Raw genomic sequence first — 21,758 nt, forward strand, 5'->3', positions numbered from 1 at the left:
CCCCTGGACCTGGAGTTATAGGTGATTGTGATCCACCCATCATGCTTCTAGAAAACAGATTAAGTTTTCTTATCAAGAGCAATATTTGCTCTTAACTATTGAGACAACTTTCTAGCCTGCCTCTTTTTAATTTATTTAGTACTCTAGCTAATGAGATGGCACTACCAACATTCAGGGTAGTTCTTGACCTTTCTCAGCCCACTATTGAAATATCCATAACCAAAGAACTTTATACTCTAAGTATGTTATCAATCAAGATTAGCAAAAGAAATATAAAGAAAAAGTGATCTGACACTTAGCGAGAGAACTGGTGACCTTGCATAGAACATAAGTCAATATTCTCTAAGGGGAGGGAGAAATAAATATTTATAGAATTGTTATTATTTTTTTTATTCGATATATTTTTTATTTACATTTCAAATGATTTCCCCTTTCCTAGCCCCCCCCACTCTCCGAAAGTCCCATAAGCCCCTTTCTCTTCCCCTGTCCTCCCACCCACCCCTTCCCACTTCCCCGTTCTGGTTTTGCCGAATACTGCTTCACTGAGTCTTTCCAGAACAAGGGGCCACTCCTCCTTTCTTCTTGTACCTCATTTGATGTGTGGGTTATGTTTGTGAACACTGGAGTTAAAATATTTACTATCTGTTGAGCCACTAGAGAATAATCATAGTCCACGTCAATTATTCTTGTTATCATCATCTAAAGATCTTGCTTATTACATCAATCCAAAGTTTTTTACTAGGACAGTTGTTATTTATTTCCACTGGTGAAGTATCACCCACAGTCAACAAAGACTCACCAGAGGAGAAGGACCTCTATATGTTTAGATGAAGAAAATTAGATAAGTAGATACCTGTAGAGAGGTGAGGCAATGTTAAATGAAATTATGTTAGGAAATCATGGTAGCCATGAAGTAGACCCTCTCAAATCTCCTTCAGGAAACTTCCAAAACTCAGCAGCCTCCTCAGTGCGCCTTGAAATCTTCCTCAGTGTATGCATAAAAAAATGCTGTGTCTTGTAGCTGTTCCAAGTTAATCGCAAAGCCACATTGAGATTCTAAAGCTTTTCCTTCTGAACTCCTTGGATTTGGGAAACCTTTTAAGAATAACTTTACAATGAACGATTTTTTTCAGTATTTTTTATTGATATATTTTTTATTTACATTTCAAATGATTTCCCCTTTTCTGGGTCCCCACTCCCTTCAAGTCCCATAAGCCCTCTTCCTTCCCCCTGTTCCTCCATCTGCCCCTTCCCACTTCCCTGTTCTGGAATTCCCCTATACTCTTGCACTGAGTCTTTCCAGAACCAGGGGCCACTCCTTCATTCTTTTTGGACATCATTTAATTTGTGGATTATGTCTTGGGTATTCAAAGTTTCTAGGCTAATATGCACTTATCAGTGAGTGCATACCATGATTGATCTTTTGAGACTGGGTTACCTCACTTAGTATGATGTTCTCCAGCTGTGCTTCCCATACTTTCTTATTTCACAGGAGTTGAACCTATGTTGATGTCAATTTCCCTCCCACTTTCTCTTAAAATATGCTTGCTGAAAACCTGCTACAGATATTGAACTATTCCTTCATATCTACTATCAAAGAAACATATACTATGTACACATTGTCCAGAAATGGAATCTATAGCCTCATGTAAGTTATCCTTGAAAAAATTGACTTCTCCTGGTTGTCCAATTTTTAATTAGCTAGAAAAACACAGTTCTCTCTCTCTCTCTCTCTCTCTCTCTCTCTCTCTCTCTCTCTCTCTCTCTCACTCTCCTCCTCCTCCTCCTCACTTGCTCATTGTCCTTTGAAAGACAAGGCGTCACTATGTAGCCTTGGCTAACCTGGGACTCATTGTGTAGAATAAATTGGCCCTACACTCAGAGGTCTGTCTGCCTTTGTCTACAGAGGACTATCATTAGAGACTTGAATCACTATGGATAGCATAGATGTCTCTTAGTGGCTTCCATCTTGTGATTCTAAAACTACCACAAACTGTGTACTTTTATTTCCTGCATCTCAGAATATATCATAGTAGTTACTCTACATACAAATTATTCTTTGATACAAAAGCATGCACTAATTCTTCAAACGAGGAATTGATGCTTTGATTTTTTTTCAGATCACAATACCACTATGTAACAAATAACATTAAATCAGATCTTTGAAGATTCAGCATCTTTATCACTTCTGATCTTGGTCTACCTATGTAATTTTAGAGTAAAGCATGCAGCAACTTCCTAATTGGCTTTCCACTCCCAGATTAAAAGTACTTTAATTAAAGAAAGTTCTATATTCATTATCACCATCAAAGACTGACCTAAAGCTCTCACACTCAGATCTATTAGTTTGGAACTAGTGGCAACAGTAACAAAGTTGAAAATCCCATTGTGATATAAAAAAAATTATAGTTTAGCTACAAGGGAAATTGTCTTTTCCTAAGTTAATACTTCAGGCTTTGAAGGCACAATGGTACACTATTCACACAAATGACAGATCAAATATGAAAGTTTTGTTTTAAACAGAAAAGGAAGGTTATGACATTTTTGCTACAAGTATAGATGGTCACGTTACTGTTTGTCCTTAATTAGACAGTGTACAGGGATAATCCACCTTTATCACTAGACGAGGGCAGGAGTCTAAAAACCAGTAGATTTAATCTAAAATGAATTTTGGAGATTTTCCAAAATCTCTGCTGTGTTATTTTAGTCTTGGACTGTTTGGATAATCTAAGGCTCTGATCAATGAGAGCTCAAAGAAGAATTTAATGTTGGTGATGGGATTTTCTTCTGAAAGGTGCACATAGGGACTGTGCATTGATGGGAAAGAAGTTTATTCCCTCTTTACATTTTTTAAAGGTATTTGCTTTCTAATGCAACACTCTTTAAAGTAATAGTTTTGGCATAAATATGTACCCAGTCTTTAGACACATGAATTGAAAAAAGTGGTCATTACACTTCAAGGTGCCCCAAAGTAAAATGGCATTTGCTTAGGAAGTTTGTCATGAGCACATTTCTTTAAATTCATTGGAGCACTGAGAGGCACATTCAAATTTTTTTAAAATAATTTACATATTAAACATTTTTCTCACATTTGTGGATCTCTACAAATCTGGGCTATATTTAAATGAACTCAGGGAGAAAACAGATGTATCATAAGTGTTCATGGAAATTAGATCCAGAAGTAAAACCCAGCCTGCTGCCTGGTGGGCCTTACCTGCTTGGGCTCAGTTTAATGATCTCTTTAGATTGAATGAAATCTCTTCAAACTACATAAACTTTCAGTCCAGACAAGAGACATATAAAGACAAACCTGTGATGCTGACACTACTCTATGAAGGCAGCCGTACTGCTCCCCAGATCCAGGGTGAAGGTTGATATGGGTAGCACTGGCATATCAACAGGGCCTCATTTGGCCTCAAAGTTCTGTCAACAATTGGTTGAAAAAAAAAAAGTCACTGTTCACATTGAACATTTTGATAAAAGAGTGGGCCTGACCCAAATTCTCTCATTTCCAGTTTTAAGACCATTTGTAACCCAATGGTGACAGATGGACTCATTAAATGTGATTTATGGAGAAATATTGAGTATTTTGATGATTGCAAAGATGGTGTTCTATACTGCCTATTTTTCATATACTATAGTGAATATAGATCACTTTCTCTAACATGGCACCACCCAATCCAATCTCTCTCTCTCTCTCTCTCTCTCCTTGTGCATGTGTTTCTCTGTTTCTTTTAAAACTTAAAAAGTTTTAGTTGTGTTTAAATATGGCAAGTCATCGTTGCTCAGATTCTGGAATTATACATTTGGAATCAATTCTTGATCCCAGATGTTTTCTATGATCATAACAGGATATTTTATCACTAGAGATGATATGGCTTATATGTTGAACACCCACTGTGTGCTGAAAGCCTGGCCCCTGTGCTGGAACTACACGGGAGGCATTATGTCCTCTTAGTAGCTGACATTTTGTGAGAGGTCCTTAGGTTACTGGTGGTATGGAATTTTATGAATCCTTGTTCTACATCTTTTCCTCTTTTGTTTCTGGCTCCTGATATAAGGGGTTTGGATTTGCCCATTTACACCATGTTGTACTCCTATTTCCAAAGCTTCTCAGGTTTGGACTGAAAATTCCAGACCTAAGAGACAAATACATTGCCTCAGGTGCCTTGTTCTCATGGCAAAAAGCTGATTAAAGCTGATTTGAAAGGGTAGATTCCCTTGTTCCTAGAGTCTTGTGCTTTCTACTAGATATTTTTATGTTTCCATAGATATTTTTGTTCTAGTGACAGGCTCATCACCCTTTACATTTGGTTCTAATGAGGGATTTAAACCTATTTATTATATCCTCCCCTAATCCAGGAACTTCTGACTCTCTAGATCTTATAATTCTCAACGTTGTATTTTGTACTGAGTCTCTCCTCATTTGCTCATTCTTCTTGGGTTGCTTACTACAGTACACTAAAATGTTAGACATCAGCCATGACTTGTCTGTGTTGCTAAACTTCTTGGTGGTGGGTGGTGTCTTCCCCATGCCTATCAATTCTACATGCTCTACAGGCCCAGCAAATATACCCTTTGATTTGACTCTACTAACCAAAACATGTGAAATACCTGTACATACACCTGAATGAAGATTAAATTGGGCTATTCAGACAATGATTCTAGGAATCAATGATTCTAGGAAACATCCAGTGGAAATCAGGGGCGAGGAGGTTGGATATTTTTTGCTATCACATTCAGTTTTTTGCCCTCCTCTATTTCCTGGTTTGTGGTAAAATATGTAAAGTTGTCAAGGTTTGATGCATCTTGCCACTAGCCTATGATTCAATTTCATGCACACAGAAACTCAGAACAACTTGGCAGTTAACTGCTAATGGCTTTAAGGGTTTAAGTCAGCCCTAAACATTATTCCAATGAGTTTTTGTGGTTTAATTACCTTAAAACATTAAGTAGTCAGAGTCCATCAATACACACACACTTAGGGGTATCAAATGTGCAGTGGTCCTAATACCATCTCAATGATGTTTAATATAGCACCTTAGTTTTCCAAAAACATGTAAAAATAGTTTAAGTCTATCTATTGAGCCTAATGATGTGTGCTATCATTAAGTTGGGGGAAATGTGAACTCAAAATGATTCTCTAAATAGCAAGCAAGGGCTTTACAAAGCAAAGGACAGAGCCATGTCTGCCCTGCCCTGTTGCTCCCTTGTCATGTAAGCTTTAAGGCATACATCTTATAGTTAAAAAAATCTGCATTCAAATCATCTAGGTCTGCAATTCACAAGGATGTTAAGTAATACAATGTTGAATGTGGGAAGAATAATTACAATTAGTTGTCAGGGAAGATTTTGCGAAAACTTCATTAAATGCTGTATGCAAAAATAATAATGATAAGCCACTAATAGGTGCTACAGCAGTCTTGTTTTTAAATCCTACACTTGAAAACTCTGGAGATGAGGAAAAAATGAACTTGACGGGTCAGTATACAATTTTAAGGCTATAAAAAGGAGCTTAATCTCTTTATTGGGATTTTCCTTCTTTGGACAATAAATAAAGTAACCAAAGATTGTCAGTTATTCCATGCAGTGTTTCAGATTTTTTTTCCATTTCTATCCACAAACTCACAATAACTTCCTTTCTCTTTTCAAGTCACATCACACCCCAATCTCCACCATTCAAATTGGCCTAAGATTCCGCACTAACAAAATGTTAATATTTATGAGTAATGCATATTGGGTTCAGAGATAGGAAGAAAAAACCTTTAGGGAGGCAGAAATGAGTTATTGGTCTGCTGTAGAATGTGTCATTTGTAAAGGGCTGCATTGTAGTGAGCGATGATTCAAATGCATGATTTCAAGGGGGCAGAGCAATCTAGTTTACTAATCTCTCATTATACTAAGGTGAGGCTTTTGTGAGCTGCTGGCTGCTCATTAGCATCTCGATTCCACTGAAGAATCCAGATAATGGGTGCCAGTTTTATTCTCATTATGGAGCAATTCCAGTGTCGCCATTCTTTTCATTAATTTATCACGGAACAATTAAATTCAACAGAAGGTAGAGCCATTTGAGCTACAAGAGGATGGGTATTATAAGATACACATTATTTCTTTATTCCAGTGTGATGGTGTCTGAGTCACTTCAGTGAAGCTTCCTTGACCCCTGACCTCACCTCTCATGTCTGTCACAGCACCCACTTTGTTCCTTCTTCATATCCTACTTTTGTTTTTGCTTCATTGATGCTGATGACATCCTTCTCCAACAAAGGTCAGTCAGAGACCACACTTGAAATCTACTGGCTAAATCCTGTCTAACAGAGGTAAAAGTTAGTTGTCCTTAATTTGGCTAGAGGAAAAGGTAGGTAGTTATTGTTGCAGGTATCATACAGCAAGGGATATAGATAGGCTGATAAAATGTCAGAATATGGGCAAGCCAATTACTCCAAATCAGTACCAAACCCCTACAGGTAAATGATGCAGCTAAAGGTGGCTAAGAATTTTCCTTTTGATTCTAACAAAAACTTAGTTGATATTTACCTATAGGAAAGGATGACATAAAAAATGTGATATGATAGAATATATAAAAGGCTTTTCTTCTTTCCCTCAAGCCGAGTTTGGTTTAAAAATGTGTTGTTTCCATTAGCCATAAATCATCAGTTCCCGAGATATCTGATTATATTAACAAGATTCTGTAAGTATATGTCCATGGTGTGGTGGTGGGCAGTTATACTATAGAACATAATTCTATCATGAGGACCATGAAGTCCACGACATCAGCCACACATGTAAGCTATATTGCACAATATAAAGATATCATCAGATTGGAAGAATAATGATTAACTGTGACTACTAGGATATTTATTAGCTTTTAATTGTTGTAATCATAATGATTATCCAAAGTACTAGGATAATTATAAACGTGTCTGTATTGTGGTAGAGTTGGAGCTGCATAGGTCTGGAGTCAGATAGACCTGTATTAACCCGGTAGTTTCATTTCCAAAGCTCTGTGACATTGCTTAGTGTACTTTACCTCCATGCCATGTGAATAACAATCTTCATTTCCAGGATCATTTTGAGGGTGAGAGAGATAATGTGTCTAAAGCAGCTAGCATAGTGCCTGATACACATCCACTCAATACCAAGCCAATGCAGAGGCAGCAGTAACTGCCATTATTATGGTACTTGCTCTAAGAAATGTTCCTTATAACAAAAGAGAATGGGTGCCCGCAGAACTTAAACAGAGTGAATGCAACTTCAAACAGAGCCCCAGGCAAGAGTAGCAATGAAGCAAGGATAGCAGATAGATGTAGACTGGCATTGTACTAATACATGCTGGATGCTAGAAAGAAAAGAAATGCACATGTAGATAGACAGTTCCCCAGGATCCTCATGGCAGTGTCATTAAACCACACCTAGAAAAGACATCTCAACTAGGTGACACTTTGTCACTTACAAAGATGCCAGAATCTCTTGGAAGTAGAGGGACAGAGGAATCTGGAAGAGAGAGAGGATGGGGGGAGAAGAAAAATGAGGTCTGGTTCAGATACAGGAGGAGATGGGATGAAGCACAGAGGGGTCAAAAATTTTAAAGTAGATGTGTAGCAGTGTGGGAGGGGGGACTAGGTATAGCCACTAGAAAGTCCCAGATGCTAAGGACCCAAGAGGTTCCCAGGACCCAACAGGGAGTACATTAGCCAAAATACCCAACAAAGTGGAGACAGAACCTGTAGAGACCATATGCAGTAGATAGGCATGACCCCCAATTGAGAGATTAAGCCACACCCACCCACCTCAAAAATATTAACCCAGAATTCCTCCTGTCAAAAAAAAGCAGGGACAAAGAGTGGAGCAGAGACTGAAAGAAAGGCCATCCAGAGACCACTCTACTTAGGGATCCATCTCATCAGCAGACACCAAACCCAGACATTTGCTGATGCTAAGAAGTGCTTACTGACAGAAACCTATTATAGCTGTCCCCTGAGCGGCTCTGCCAGAGCATGACCAATACAGATGTGGATGTATGCAGCCAAATATTGCACTGAGTGCTGAAAGCCCTGTGGAGAAGTTAGGGCAAGCACTGTAGGATTTGAAGGGGTTTGCAACCCCATAGGAAGAACAACGATATCAACCAACCAGAGCCCCCAAATCTCCTAGGGACTAAACCACGAACCAAAGAGTACACATGGAGGGACCCATGCCTCTACCTGGATATGTAGCAGAGGATGGCCTTATTGGACATCACTGGGAGAAGAACCCTTTGATCCTATTGAGGCTTGATGACCCACAATAGGGGAATACTAGAGCGCTGAGACAGCAGTGGATGGGTGGGTAGGGAGCACCTTCATAGAGGCAGGGTGGAGGGAGCAGGGGGAGAGGATTGTGGAGGGGAAACTGGGAAGGGAGATAACATTTGAAATATAAATAAATAAAATAACCAATAAAAAAGAAAAAGTGATTAAGTCTGTCATTGTTCATATTTTCATTAATATATTTTACTAATGAGATTTAACTTGTTGGAGATCTTTCTTTTTCATTCCTTCCTACCTTTATTCCTTTTATCCTGTCTTTCTGAGTTTGGGGGGGAGAGGGGACACAAGGGTAGGAACTGGGAGGAATAGAGGAAGAGGAAACTGTGGCAGGAATGTAATGTTTGAGAGAATAAAAACCTAACAAAACCTCTGCCATTGTTATTGCCTTCTGCCAGAAGAGAAATGGGACTTACTCTTTCCTGTTAGCAGGATCAAGACAGGATGCCTTTTGCTAGTCCCCTTCTAGCCCTGGCTTAGGTTTGTCATCCAACTGGCTCATTTGAGATGAGTTATCAAACTACAAAATACATTTCCTCATCAGTGAAATGATGCTCATAATAAAATCGGTTAAACAAGGATAGTGTGCGTGGTGGGTCATTGCAGAATTGTTATTTTCAGGTCTGCTCTGATCTGTTGGGAGGATCTAATCTATGACCAGGGCAAGCTCATGCAGTGTTCTTTGTATAAATTAGTGATATATACAAAGTACTAACAATATCTATTCAGTCATTAAGGTATTATTAACAATTGTAGCTTTAAACTCATTTGTAAGGAATTAAAGGTTTTACAAATATTTGCATGCATTCTTCATTGTCATCATTTGTTAGCTGTTCTCTTTTGTATTCAGCTAACACTGTATTATCTTGCATGTATTGTTCTATTTAATTACCAGAACAATTCTGTACAATTTTTTAGTCCTTTGGCCTGCTATAGCAAAACACAGGTCACGGTCCATAGATTAGGATGTTCAAGATTTATAACACAAGTTGATTCATCGCTCCCGAGGGTTCCCTCTTAGATTCATAGATGGTGTCTTTTGTACCTTCATGAAGTATGATTAGCCAGTCTGCTCCAGGGAGTCTCTCTTACAAGGACTCTAATTCAAGACATCACTTCTCTAACCTCCCAAAGTCTTCATTTCCCAGTAGTGCCACACAGAGAGAAGGGAGTTGGCATCAGCAAGTGAATTTTGGGTGATAATAATGTTTACAATATTCTGGATTAGTATTATTACTTTCATTGTACAATAAGAAATGAGTTTATTTGTTCAATAATCAGACTGAAATTTTTATATCAGATGTATAAGATGTATAAGTTTAGACCATTATTTCCTATTGCAGCATCTAGTTATACCTTTGTGCATCATAACACCCACTTTAAGATGTTGTAAAGACTAAATAGCTGTGAATCCTTAGGCCATTTGTTTATATTAGAGATGTTTATATCATAGAACTGTTATGCTGCTCTATTGTATCTCCTCTACTCTGGTTTGTCAATAATGAGGTTATTTACTCATTTCTTCCCATAAAATATCTTTATTTCTGAGAAAAGTCCCTGTTCTTATTAGAATGAGCAATGTAGCAACTAAAGCACATTTTCATGTAAGTGTCTGTAGGTGATGTGCTCTTGAATTATTGTAATTTATACTAAGACTCGAGGAATATTATGCACATCAGTCTTATAAATAATGTGACATAAATAACAGCTGCATTTATTGCCAAAGCAATTATTTTCTTCCTAAGCAATCATTCATTATTTTAGAAGGAAATGGAAATTTGCATACAGCATTGTCTCTGTACATAATTAGGGTGAGTTCCTTTTCTCACCTGTCTTGATGTTTAATACCTGAAAGTAATTAATTTTTCTTTGAGCACTGTCAAAACCTACTGACCGTTAAAGAAAAAAAATCTTGCCTGCAGTTTATGGAAATTGTCTTCTTAGTGTGGTTTTTCTTTGGTATACTTTTTGTTTGTTTGTTTGCTTTCCTGTTGACTTGCTTGAGAGAGAGAGAGAGAGACAGACAGACAGACAGACAGACAGACACAGGCAAAGACAGAGACAGAGAGAGACAAAGAGAGACAGAAGAGAGAGAGAGAGAGACAGACAGACAGACAGACAGACAGACACAGGCAAAGACAGAGACAGAGAGAGACAAAGAGAGACAGAAGAGAGAGAGAGAAAGAGAGAGAGAGAGAGAGAGAGAGAGAGAGAAAGAGGGAGTGAGGGAGGGAGGGAGAGAGAGAAGGGAGAAGGGGTTTGGAGTTACATGGGGAGAAATGTAGGAAGATTCAGGGAGGTGTTGGGGAAGGTGAAACCATGATCGGAATATGTTGTCTGGGAAATATTTCTTTTCAATAAAATGCATGAGCAAAACAAAAAATGCATATAAATTAATTTAAAAAGAATCTAAGGTCCTGTTGGTAGGCTGATCTTCTTTGCTTCAGGGTGCTCTCACCCTAGTGTGATACTATGTCACACAAACACCATTCTTTACTTGCATAAAGATTCATTTTGTTTGTTTAGAAAACTTTAAAGGGAATTTTCAAAATTGAGAGAAAAAAAGAGAGCAAGAAATAATTAGTTGAATCTTCTGATATTATTTTTCTGATTATTGACCATATGATAAAACTAGTAATTCTGTAGAAGATACATGACTAGGAAAGTAAAATATTGCTAATCTTTAAAATAAGTCTTGCCTATAATTTATGGAAATTGTATATTAATATGGTCCTGTCTTAGAATCCCTTAGGTACTGATTCTTGGACCCCTGTAGATACTAACATGTCCCCTTCTATAATATTGCACAGTGTCTGTTTATGATCTGCAATATGCCCCACTGTTTTAATTTATCTAAATTGCTTACAGTACTTACTACAATGCTTTTCACAAATGCTGTCTAAGTAGCCATTGATTTTATTGTTTGGGAAACTAGGCAAAGAAATGATTACTGTAGACATTTCATATGTTTGTAAGTTTTGTCTTACCAATAGTTTTGAACAGTTGTTTGCTTAATCCATTGACACAGGGCTAATTCAACCTAATTTCTTATCCATACCGTTGGGTTGCTGGAAAGAAGTCAAATGATAGATCTTGATTGCCTAGCACTGTGCTTGGCTCATTCATGAATTTATACAATTATTTCAGTAATACATTTTTGTACTTAACATACTATATGCTGGATGAACCAGGAGTACACAACAGTAAATACAACAAACCACAACATATCTTACCGAATACACAGTTCCAGAAGTTTTGTGTTTTGGACAGTTACAGAGAAACAAAGGAAATATACAATTTAATGTTTTATGGAAAAATAGATCCTTATGAGAAGAAATAACTTCATATTCAAGAACCATAGAGATTTGATTTCTAAGGATGGATGGGAGTAACAGAGTTACCGAGACTGTAAGAGTAAAGGTATGTTCTATAAAGACATTGGAGATTGTGTGGTTCCTTTGATCTGAAAAACTTGCTTTCTGAGGATCTATAAGACTGCCACTGTGGATTAGATTTAGAAAGTACATGTAAGATATGGGTCATTTGAAATCCTGGAAGTCAAGAGTACATAAGGAATTTTCCCAAAGTGAAACAACTTTCTTTAGAGCATCTTGTCATTTGAACACCTTCAGATAGATGTGACTGAAAATCCAAATTAATTTTTTGAGTGATTCCAAACATTCAGTAAAATTGTGATGGTAATAATAATGATAATAGCTGTACCAATTTGGAGTTTTCAATCTGTCCAACACTTATTGAATAAGTCTATATGTTTGAAAAACCTAGGGAATATTGGTGTGTGTGTGTGTGTGTGTGTGTGTGTGTGTGTGTGTGTCTGTGTCTGTGTGTAAAATAGTAATATCTTTTTCTGATCAGGCAAACCACTAATTGCTGCTGTGACAGATACCTGAGCAAATAAATAATGTAAGGGAAGTAGAACTTATTTTGCTTTATGTTTTTCACATGTGAGTCCATCATGGTTGGAAAGAGGTAGCAGAGCCCAGAGGCTTACATTTCTCTAAGCAAGTGTTAGTAAAAGAATTAAAGATCTAGGACCAGTCATAACCTTCAAATGCATAGCTTCAAGTTACCTACATCTTCTATCATGCCCCATCCAGCTTCCCAAATAGGTTCCCATCAAGTGCCTATCACATGAGTTTCTGGAGAATATTCCATGTTCAAAACCTCATCAGACAAAGGTATTCAATTAATCTGTATGTAGCACACAACCTCTAAGGAATTGCCTTCAGTCTGAATCCAAGATTACAGTACCCTTTAGAGTTTATTCATTTCATATTCCTCTCAATAATAAAATTAAAGTATAAAAATATTGGGAAGCAATTTCAAGTTTACCCAAACATTGCAAAAGAGCAGTAGAACTTCTCTTTCTTGAACCCTCTGAGAATTTGTTGTCAATAAACAACCATGTAATATCTACAACATGGAACTTATCTTACATTAACCATAACACAGCCATCAATATCAGACAGTTATTACTGATATTCTTCTTCCCTAAGCCCAAACTAATGTTTTTATAGTAAGTTGATCAGCTCTGGATCAAATACTGCCTGTAGTTGCCATCACTGTTTAATCTCTTTCGTTTTGTATGATTCCCCATTCTTGGCCTGACTTTCAAAACTTTTCATCATTTTAGATTATAGGACAACCATGTTATAGAATTCCCTTGAATTTTATCTGAATTGTTTTTAATAGATATATTACAATAATTTTGGAGTGAAGTGTGGCAGGAACAGCACTGTGCATTTGTTATTGATGGTTTGTTTCTAGTTGTTGTAGTGAGGATTAAACTCATGCACGCTAGTTAAAGCATCAGACCACTGTGATGACTTTCAGCCCCCTTTGTCCTTTTGATTTTGACACAGAATTTCACTATGTTGCCCATGCTAGCCTTGAGCTTACTTTGTATGCCATATGGACTGTGGATTAACAGTGTTCTGCTTCATTTTACAGGATAAGTGAGATTAAAGTCAAGCATTCATAGTCCTGATTTTTCTTATTGACTATTAGTAAATAAAATATAATTTTAGCTACTCCAAATTTAAAAATAGTTGTTCTGATTATTTGATCTAGTTTGGCACAACTGTGTCTGTCATGCTTTTTCTAGTGCTCGATCTTTAACACCTTATTACATTTCTGTTGCTAGTTACCAATGGCTCAAATGAATACTCTCCTAGCTTGCTGTTCTTGCAACTCCTTCCTATGTCCACAAACACTTGGACATTACGTTCCCCTTTGCAGGTGTCCCTCAAACCTTGTACAGGAGCTTTTCATCCTACATAGATATCCACCTTCCTCCCACTTGTTACTTATTTGACAAAGTTATAAATTAAAAAAAGTAGAAGATAGAGAGAGATGTCTAGAAGAATGAATAAAAAAGAGAAAAAGATCAAGGGATGATTCAAAAATTTAAAAGACACAGAGAAAACATAATGAAACAAATTGTATTCATCTGAGATAAATATTCTGGGTAACATTAGTTGAGATGATTTTGAACATAATCTTCATTAAAAGATACATTTCTGTCTTTACCCAAAACAATAGCAGAACATTAAGAAAAATACTGTTTATCTGAACAAGCATTGTTTTGGGTTTCCAAATTACATGTTATTTATTATATAATTGTTTAGTGTGTGTGTTTGTGTAGATAAAAGTTTATGTATATGTTGGGTCTGCACATATGTCACACCAGCATATAGATGCTAGTTTGAAGTCAACTTTAAGGCAAACTGAAGAGTTTCCTCTTCAGTTACATTAGTTCCTGGTATTTAATTCAGGGTAATCAGGCATGGTAGCAAGTTGAGTTACCGATTTACCAACTCTACATTTGAATTTTTGTTACGTCTCTTAAATTTATTATCTGGAAATTTTTATACATGTATACAACATATTTTGATCAAATTCTACTACCTCTTACTACTTCCCCAACAACTCCTCTCAGGGTCTTCTACAGTGCCTCTCTCTAGACTTCATATTGAACATGCATTTATTTTTCAATAAAATAAATCAAATCAAAGTACTCCCCAAGTACAGTATTAGGATCTTCATTATTTGCAACTGCACTCAGTATACACAAAATTACATTGTAGCTTTTATGGTAACAGATTTCCTCAAGCTGCCTCTTCTCAACTGTTGTCCAGTGTTCAGCACCTGGTCTCAGGACCTTAGTATTTCATGGTGGAGAGAAGTTGTCTCTGGCCATTATGAGCCTTGTATAAAGCTAATGACTCTCTTTTGACCATGTGACTACTAAGCTCATTCTCATTACCTCTAAAATCTGTCCATTGGAATGAGGAATATTTTTATTGTGAAGTCTATGAGCAATAACTTAGGAAAAGTGCTTATTATAGGCCATAAACTACTGAAAATCAATTATCACAGAACCTTACGCTCTTGCTTCTCCTGTTTTAGACTCAAAAGGCCATGATTGCAGGTGTGTGACAAACCATCTGAGTGAAATATTGTTTTATTTTTTCACTATCACAGTGAAAGAAAAGTACCATTCACAATCATGAATAAGGCTGCCTCAATGGATTATTTTTGAAGGTAGGAACTGGTTTTCATCTCCATATTCTTAGTGCTAATCAAAATTATTGGTACCTTTAAGGATACCCAGTGTGTGTTACATGAAGGATGGAGGACAGTGCTGAAGACTGTGATTAGATGAATAGATGCAAACACTGAAGAATGACAGGGAAGAACAATGATAGCCATGTGTGGTGGTTTGAATGGTGATGTCCCCCATAGGCTTATACATTTGCATGCAAATTGATGAAATGTTTGGAGAGATTAGGAGACCTGTCCTTATTGGAGTAGGTATGTCCTTGTAGAAGGATGTATGTTGATGAGGCTGGGGTTTTGAAATTTCAAAAGCCAACACTAGGTCCAATCCCTCCTCTCTCTCTCTCTCTCTCTCTCTCTCTCTCTCTCTCTCTCTCTCTCTCTCTCTCTCTCTCTCTCTCTCTCTCTGTCTCTCCTACTCTGCATCTCTCCTTTTCTGTCTGTCTGTCTGTCTGTCTGTCTGTCTGTCTCTCCCTCCCTCCCTTTCTCCCTCCTTCCCTCCCTCCCCCTCTTTTTCCCTCCTTTCCTCCCTTCCTAACCCCCTCTTTCTCCCTGCTGCCTGTGGATCAGAATGTAGCTCTCAGGAACTTCTCTAGCACCACTGCCTGCCTGTGTGCCACCATGCATTCCATCATGAAGAAAAAGTACTAACCCTAACTGTAAGGAATCATCCAGTGAAAATGCTTTCTTTGATAAGCGTTGCCTTTGTTGTGGTGTCTCTTCACAGCCATAGAGTACTTAGACACCAGGTTATTGGGAAATGTCCCAATATTTATTGGATTATTTATTGAATATTTATGACATTCCAGCCAATTAGATGGATGTTTTATTTGTATTATGGACTGGTCCAGGGTCAGGTTATTATAGTTTGGAGAAACAAAACAAAGCCTAGGAATGTAAATAGAAACCATATTTACAGGCTTAGAAATAATAGTCCACAAGGTCAGAGAAAAGAAAACATCATCTAATACTTCATAACAATAATGTCCCTTAATAAATTCCAAAGTTTCTTACTTGGCATTTCTTAGTTGGCATTGGTTTGACAGTGATTTACCACATCATTTGTCAAGCATTCTTTCTGCTTTGATATTGCAGCTACTATACTTTGTCTGCCTAGTATAAATTGGAAATGTTTAAGTGAACAATTTGACAAGTATTTCCACATATAATTAGGCTGAGCTACTTTGTGAATTTTGCAATGAAAAAACTTATCACAGTTCAACTTGCCTCATCATTTCTAGTTCCAAGATCATTCCTAGACATAGGACTCTGGCTGTACCCTACAAATGATTTTTCAAAAGCCTACAAATATCTGCACTTTGCTAAGCACCAAGATAAGTAAATGAACATTGATTTCTATAGCAAAATACACGAATCTTCTTGATCCCTTTAATTATTATTGGGTGACAACAAGCTTATCAAACAGTTCCTCACTCACCAAAGTCCTAGATAGTTAGCCATTACCTTTCCTATTGTCTATCCTCTGTATATTTTGTTGCATTCATCATATGTATTTAAACAATATCTTGTTTTCCTAAGTAGGTAATTAGACTTTCAAAAACAAAACACCTCTGTCTGTATGTCTGTTTGTTTGTTTATTTGCTGTCATAAGCAAAGAGTCAGTTCAAGAGACTTCCCCTGTCCTTTTTCATTGAAGGTAACAACTTCTTGGGAAAAGTAAGAAAAACACAAACACAAAGCACAGTGGCTTGAATAAAGTGTACAGAGCAATTTCTGACATTATTCAAATACAGATCTCCAGGAACTGGTAATTTAAGTATCCAACACTGTCTCACTGGGGCTAACTCACAGGGTCACCTGATTTTCATACTCATGAGTGGTCTGGTTCATCTCAATCCTCTTAAAAGACATTATGCATATAGAACTGGAGACTGTGTGATTAGTTTACTGTCACTCTTGAAAGGTTCTGTTTCTCCACTAGTATCTGATAAAGAAGAGAGTTTCCCAAAGTCAGTCACTCAAAATAGAGAAAGTAAATCCATTTTAGCATACCTCTGGGAAGCAGATCTGCATTAACTAGTCTATGACTTCTCTGGCAATTATAAAGTGGAAGAGAATGCACAGCCACTGGTGATTTCTGCAAGCAATATGATGAGGGGACAGAGAAAATGAGGCAAAAGTAAAATGGGACGTGGGATTAAGGGATCTTCCACTCATCCATGTGCAGAACATTGAAAATTAATACGGAATTGTTTAGTGAGCAGCCATTAGGTTATTGTAATTTGTAGAATGTTTTCGTCTTCCTCTTCTCCTTCACTGAAGACATATTAGAAATGGCTTCATTTCTGAGGGATGACACAGTTAATCCTATTTTGAGTTCTATTTGAAGAAAATGAAATGTTAAGCTGTTTTGCACTTATCAAATGAGCCATTGAATTCCACATCTAGCAAGCAGCTCCAGAAGGAAGGCACTGTGCTAGATAGCAGGGCTATGGAGATGAATTAAGAATAATCATTTTCATCATGGTATCAGATAATTTGGGGGATTTACAATATTGTAATTTTCAGCTTCTGTAAATAGAGGAGTTAAGATAAACCAGGAATGTCAGGCCAAGTGAAAGACAGATCCAAAGCATTGCCCTGAACTAAAGGGCAGTGGCCCAGGAACAGAAGTAAGACAAAAAGAGTCTTCACCCTAAAAATTCAAAGTATGCTATGTCAGGAAGGAAACCTTTGAGTCTGCATTTAAAATATTCAGAATAGGGTGACAGCTTAGTAGATAAAGCACTTGACATGTAAGCATGAGGGTGGGAGCTAGGCAACTAGGCACTTACAAAAATCAGGCAGATGTCATGACCACCCCGCAAACTCCAACCTGAAATCATAGCACTAAAGAAGCAAAGATAAAGGATACCCTAGGCAAGCTGGTTGGTTGACTAGCTGGCTGGCAAGCCTCAGGCTCAGTGATGCGGATAATGATAGGGAAGCCACTCAGTTAGCTTCTGGACTGTGTACCATGCTCATGCATATTCACACAAGTAGGGTCTCACACATGTGCATTTCTATACATGCAAGCACATAGACGCATTGATATACACACATATATCCCCCACAAGAAACAACAATGACAGCAACAACAAAAACCAAAACACAAAATATACAAGCTATGCATGTCTCCACAGAAGCTCTCATTCAACTCTAATTACATAACATAACACGCTACACTAAATTTAATTTTATCCAATGGTGTAAGAGTGCTATTATTATCCCCTTCCAACTTAGAGCAGTGAATATTATCTTGCATATTCAAGACAAATCTTTTAATAGATAAATAAAAGAAATGAAATGTAATTAGACCTACAGTAAGCTGTATAGCATGGTATCAGTGCCATAATATCCTTGTCCCCAAGAAGCACAGACACAGGCTGTCGCTGTGATACAAAACGGCAATTCTTGGGTTAGGGAAAGAGCCATCAGCTCTGGAAATAAGAGTGCAAGTTGGAGAAGAGAGATTGCTCAGGGAATCGTCTAGTATTTTTAGGAAGGCTTAAGAAAAGTTCACTGGAGTTTGTAAAGTTTGCTGGTATAGAGCCCACTGTGTGGTTTAACAGTAAAGGAATTGCTCAACTGACTCAACTCCCATAATAGATCTTCACCCAAGAGCATCTCTTCTAAGGTCAAAACATGCTAGAATAAAAATCAAAAATGCAAAAAATAATTTTTTTCTCTAAACTCCCATAAGATTCTTTATTATTCTGTTTCTAGCATAGACACAATAATAAGAAAAACACTGAAGATACAAATGCAAACCTAAGAAACTTTTGTTTGGTAAGTTGCACTCTTTCCATATCATGCAAGTCTTCCATCAGTAAAGCATATGCTAGACAATTCTGTGGGCTCCCACATTATGTGGGAGTTGCCACATGCTTAAAGGTCAGAGGCATGTCAGCTGTTGCAGCCTTCCTTTGATCCACTACATCTTGCTTTCCCATCATCAGAGATCTTGGCTTTTAAATGAGGATCAGTCTGTGATTGTGGATATGCTTGTGGCATCATAGCCACACACTGCAGCACATTGGATACTGTCAGTGTCCTGATCTGACCTACAGACCCACAGAAAGAAAATGGTTACAATGAAGTTGTCATTTCTATGGTATTTGATGCAGGGATTTATCAGGTCATTTACTTTATTTTTTATATTGTTAGCTTAGGAAATCACGTTGTTAAGAAAATGGGAGAATTTAAATTTGCCCACTTTAAGTATCAAGAAAAAGGTATAGGTAGTAAACTCAGATCTACTACTTCTAAGATAATTTCAGGCTACTTGCTTATCTTGTTTAAATTATTCATTCACATAGGAGTAGAAGAATGGCACCCAAGGTCTCAAGAATTAGTGAGATCACAGGGCACTCCAAGAATGTAGAGGTCAGAAAGTCAGGTGGATATAGTGTCTTAGTATCTATGACTTCCAACAGAAGGCAAGATGGGGTGTAAGATATTATGAGAAGAGAATAACCTGCCTGCATGAGAGGAAGACACCAGCAGACACACTGTCTTTCCCTGCAGGTCCCCAACATGTAAAAAGGGTAAAACATTTAGCTTTACTCAATTAGTGGTTAGGACAGATTCAGAAAGTAAGGGAAAGATATGGAAGATTATTAGTGATGGATAATGTTTGAATGAGACTCATATCGTTACTGAAAAAAGAACGGACTACCTATTAGCTGTAAACAGAGGTTGGTAAAAATTCCTGTGGGGGGAAAATACGGAAAAAAAGAGTATAGTCACTTATAGGCTTTTGACATAAAATTGGGAATTGATAATCAAAAGGTTTAGAATAAAGACTTTTAGTTGAGAGTTAAGAATAAAAAGCAGTTTTCATGCTGAGGAGATATTCTTTCAGATAACCCAGATTCAATCAATTCTCAGCAAACACATGATGGCCACAAGCATCTATAGCTCCAGTTCTAGAGAATTCTGGGTCTTCTTCTGGCCTTTGTGGATACCAGACACACAAGTATCTGTACTGCTCAGCAGAAGATGGAGGCAAAACACCTTTACTTTACCAAACACCTTTTTACACATAAAAATAATCTTTAAACTAAAAAAGAAAAACATTTTTATCAATAGTTCCCATTAAAATAATCATTTAGTATTTTAAACAATAGGCAGCATTGGAAATGGTTTTAATGAAATGTTCTACTTGCTTCCATAACATTTCCAGATGAATGTAGTTACATAGGAACCGTGTTGAAGAATTAATTGTTGCATCAAGGTTCTAAGAGGAGAAGACTGCCTAGAAAATTTGGTGGTTTGACATGGGGACAGTTTATGATGTCTAGCAGTATAATCTAAAACAATGTAGTCTGTAGATGACACACATGACTTAGTTTTCTTGAACCCAGATTTGATGCTTTACAGGGCACTGGGAACTAGAAGAGTCAAGAAGGTGGCAGTCACTTCTGTTTTGTTTTACATCTAATTTTTGAATGAAGAATCCCATATGTCCTTTTGTTTTTAAATCTAAGACATGAAAAGCATGCAGTCATCGTTATTTTCCAAAATCAGTTTCTTAGCATCAGTTACTTTCATATTTCTTGTCTGGAATAAGAAGTAGCATTCACCAAGCACTCAAAAATGCTTTGACATTTACATTAATTCGATTTACATCATGTTACATGCATGTTACATGTATCACACATATGATCACATATATGATCAAATGTATAATACCTGAATATTTTCAAACTTGTGCTTATATATTTTTATAGTATAAATATCTAATATATACATATATGTGTATGTTATATATATTATATATACTAATGTATTATATATATGTATACTACATATATACTATATAGTGCCTATATAATGATACAAAATAAATGCAGATTATCTGGGAAACTCATTTTCTGACACTTGGGTCTTGCAATTATCATTCGTATTAAGAGATTACAGTTTTAGTCCCATTGAATTTAAAAGGTCATTAATCCAAATGCTAATTTAATCAATACTATATTAAATGAACTATAGAAAGTAAATTAATACCTGGTAAGCAGATTCATTGGACTATAAGCTTTCAGAATGTGCCCAATGTCAGCACATTTCACTGAGAAATGAGTACCGTTTATTCTAAAAAGAACTCGCAAAAATCTTAGTCTGACTTTTTCTCATTCTTATGCTTTGATTTACTCTGGGAACCAAAATAGTTATTAACATAAAAGATTTTGGTCTGTCTACTTCCCAAGTGCTTACCATTTTTTAAAAACACCTGTGGCTATGTGTAGACAAAATATAATTTTGTGCCAGCAAATGTCTTCTAATATGATTTTTTCACTAAATAGATTACTTTGTCTTCAAGGAGCATTTTAATTATTTAAAAAGTTGGATTTGTAACGACATATATTTGCCTATGAAGATATACCCATCTCCAAAAATCTCATAGGCATTTATGTATATAATACAAATAAACATAGAGGTACATAGACATCTACCAGGTGTATATACTGCATACTTAATCACCATTCATATGTGTTTACTTCAATTTTATGTACCTTGCCATACAAATGCATAACAGATATATGCAGGCATGCTGTTGTGTGTCTTTTCTAAGAAGACACAAACAGATATCTATTCACCCCATATACGGCACCAATGACAAGCCAAAAAACGATGCTACCAAGAATAGTGTAGTGAACTAAGGAGTTAATTGGAGTTACTACAGAACATGAGGGAGGAACATAATTGTCTTAAATGCAGCTGAAAAACAAAGAGCGGTTTTACATATAAATAAATGCATCTGAAAACCAAGAGCAGTGTTAAATATGATCAAAGTTCACTATATAATTGGATGAGAATGTCTTTATTTTCATTGTGAAGCTAACATTTGAATACTTAACCCTTACATAG

The sequence above is a fragment of the Apodemus sylvaticus genome, chromosome 8, assembly GCF_947179515.1.
Source record: "Apodemus sylvaticus chromosome 8, mApoSyl1.1, whole genome shotgun sequence".
Taxonomy (NCBI): Eukaryota; Metazoa; Chordata; class Mammalia; order Rodentia; family Muridae; genus Apodemus; species Apodemus sylvaticus.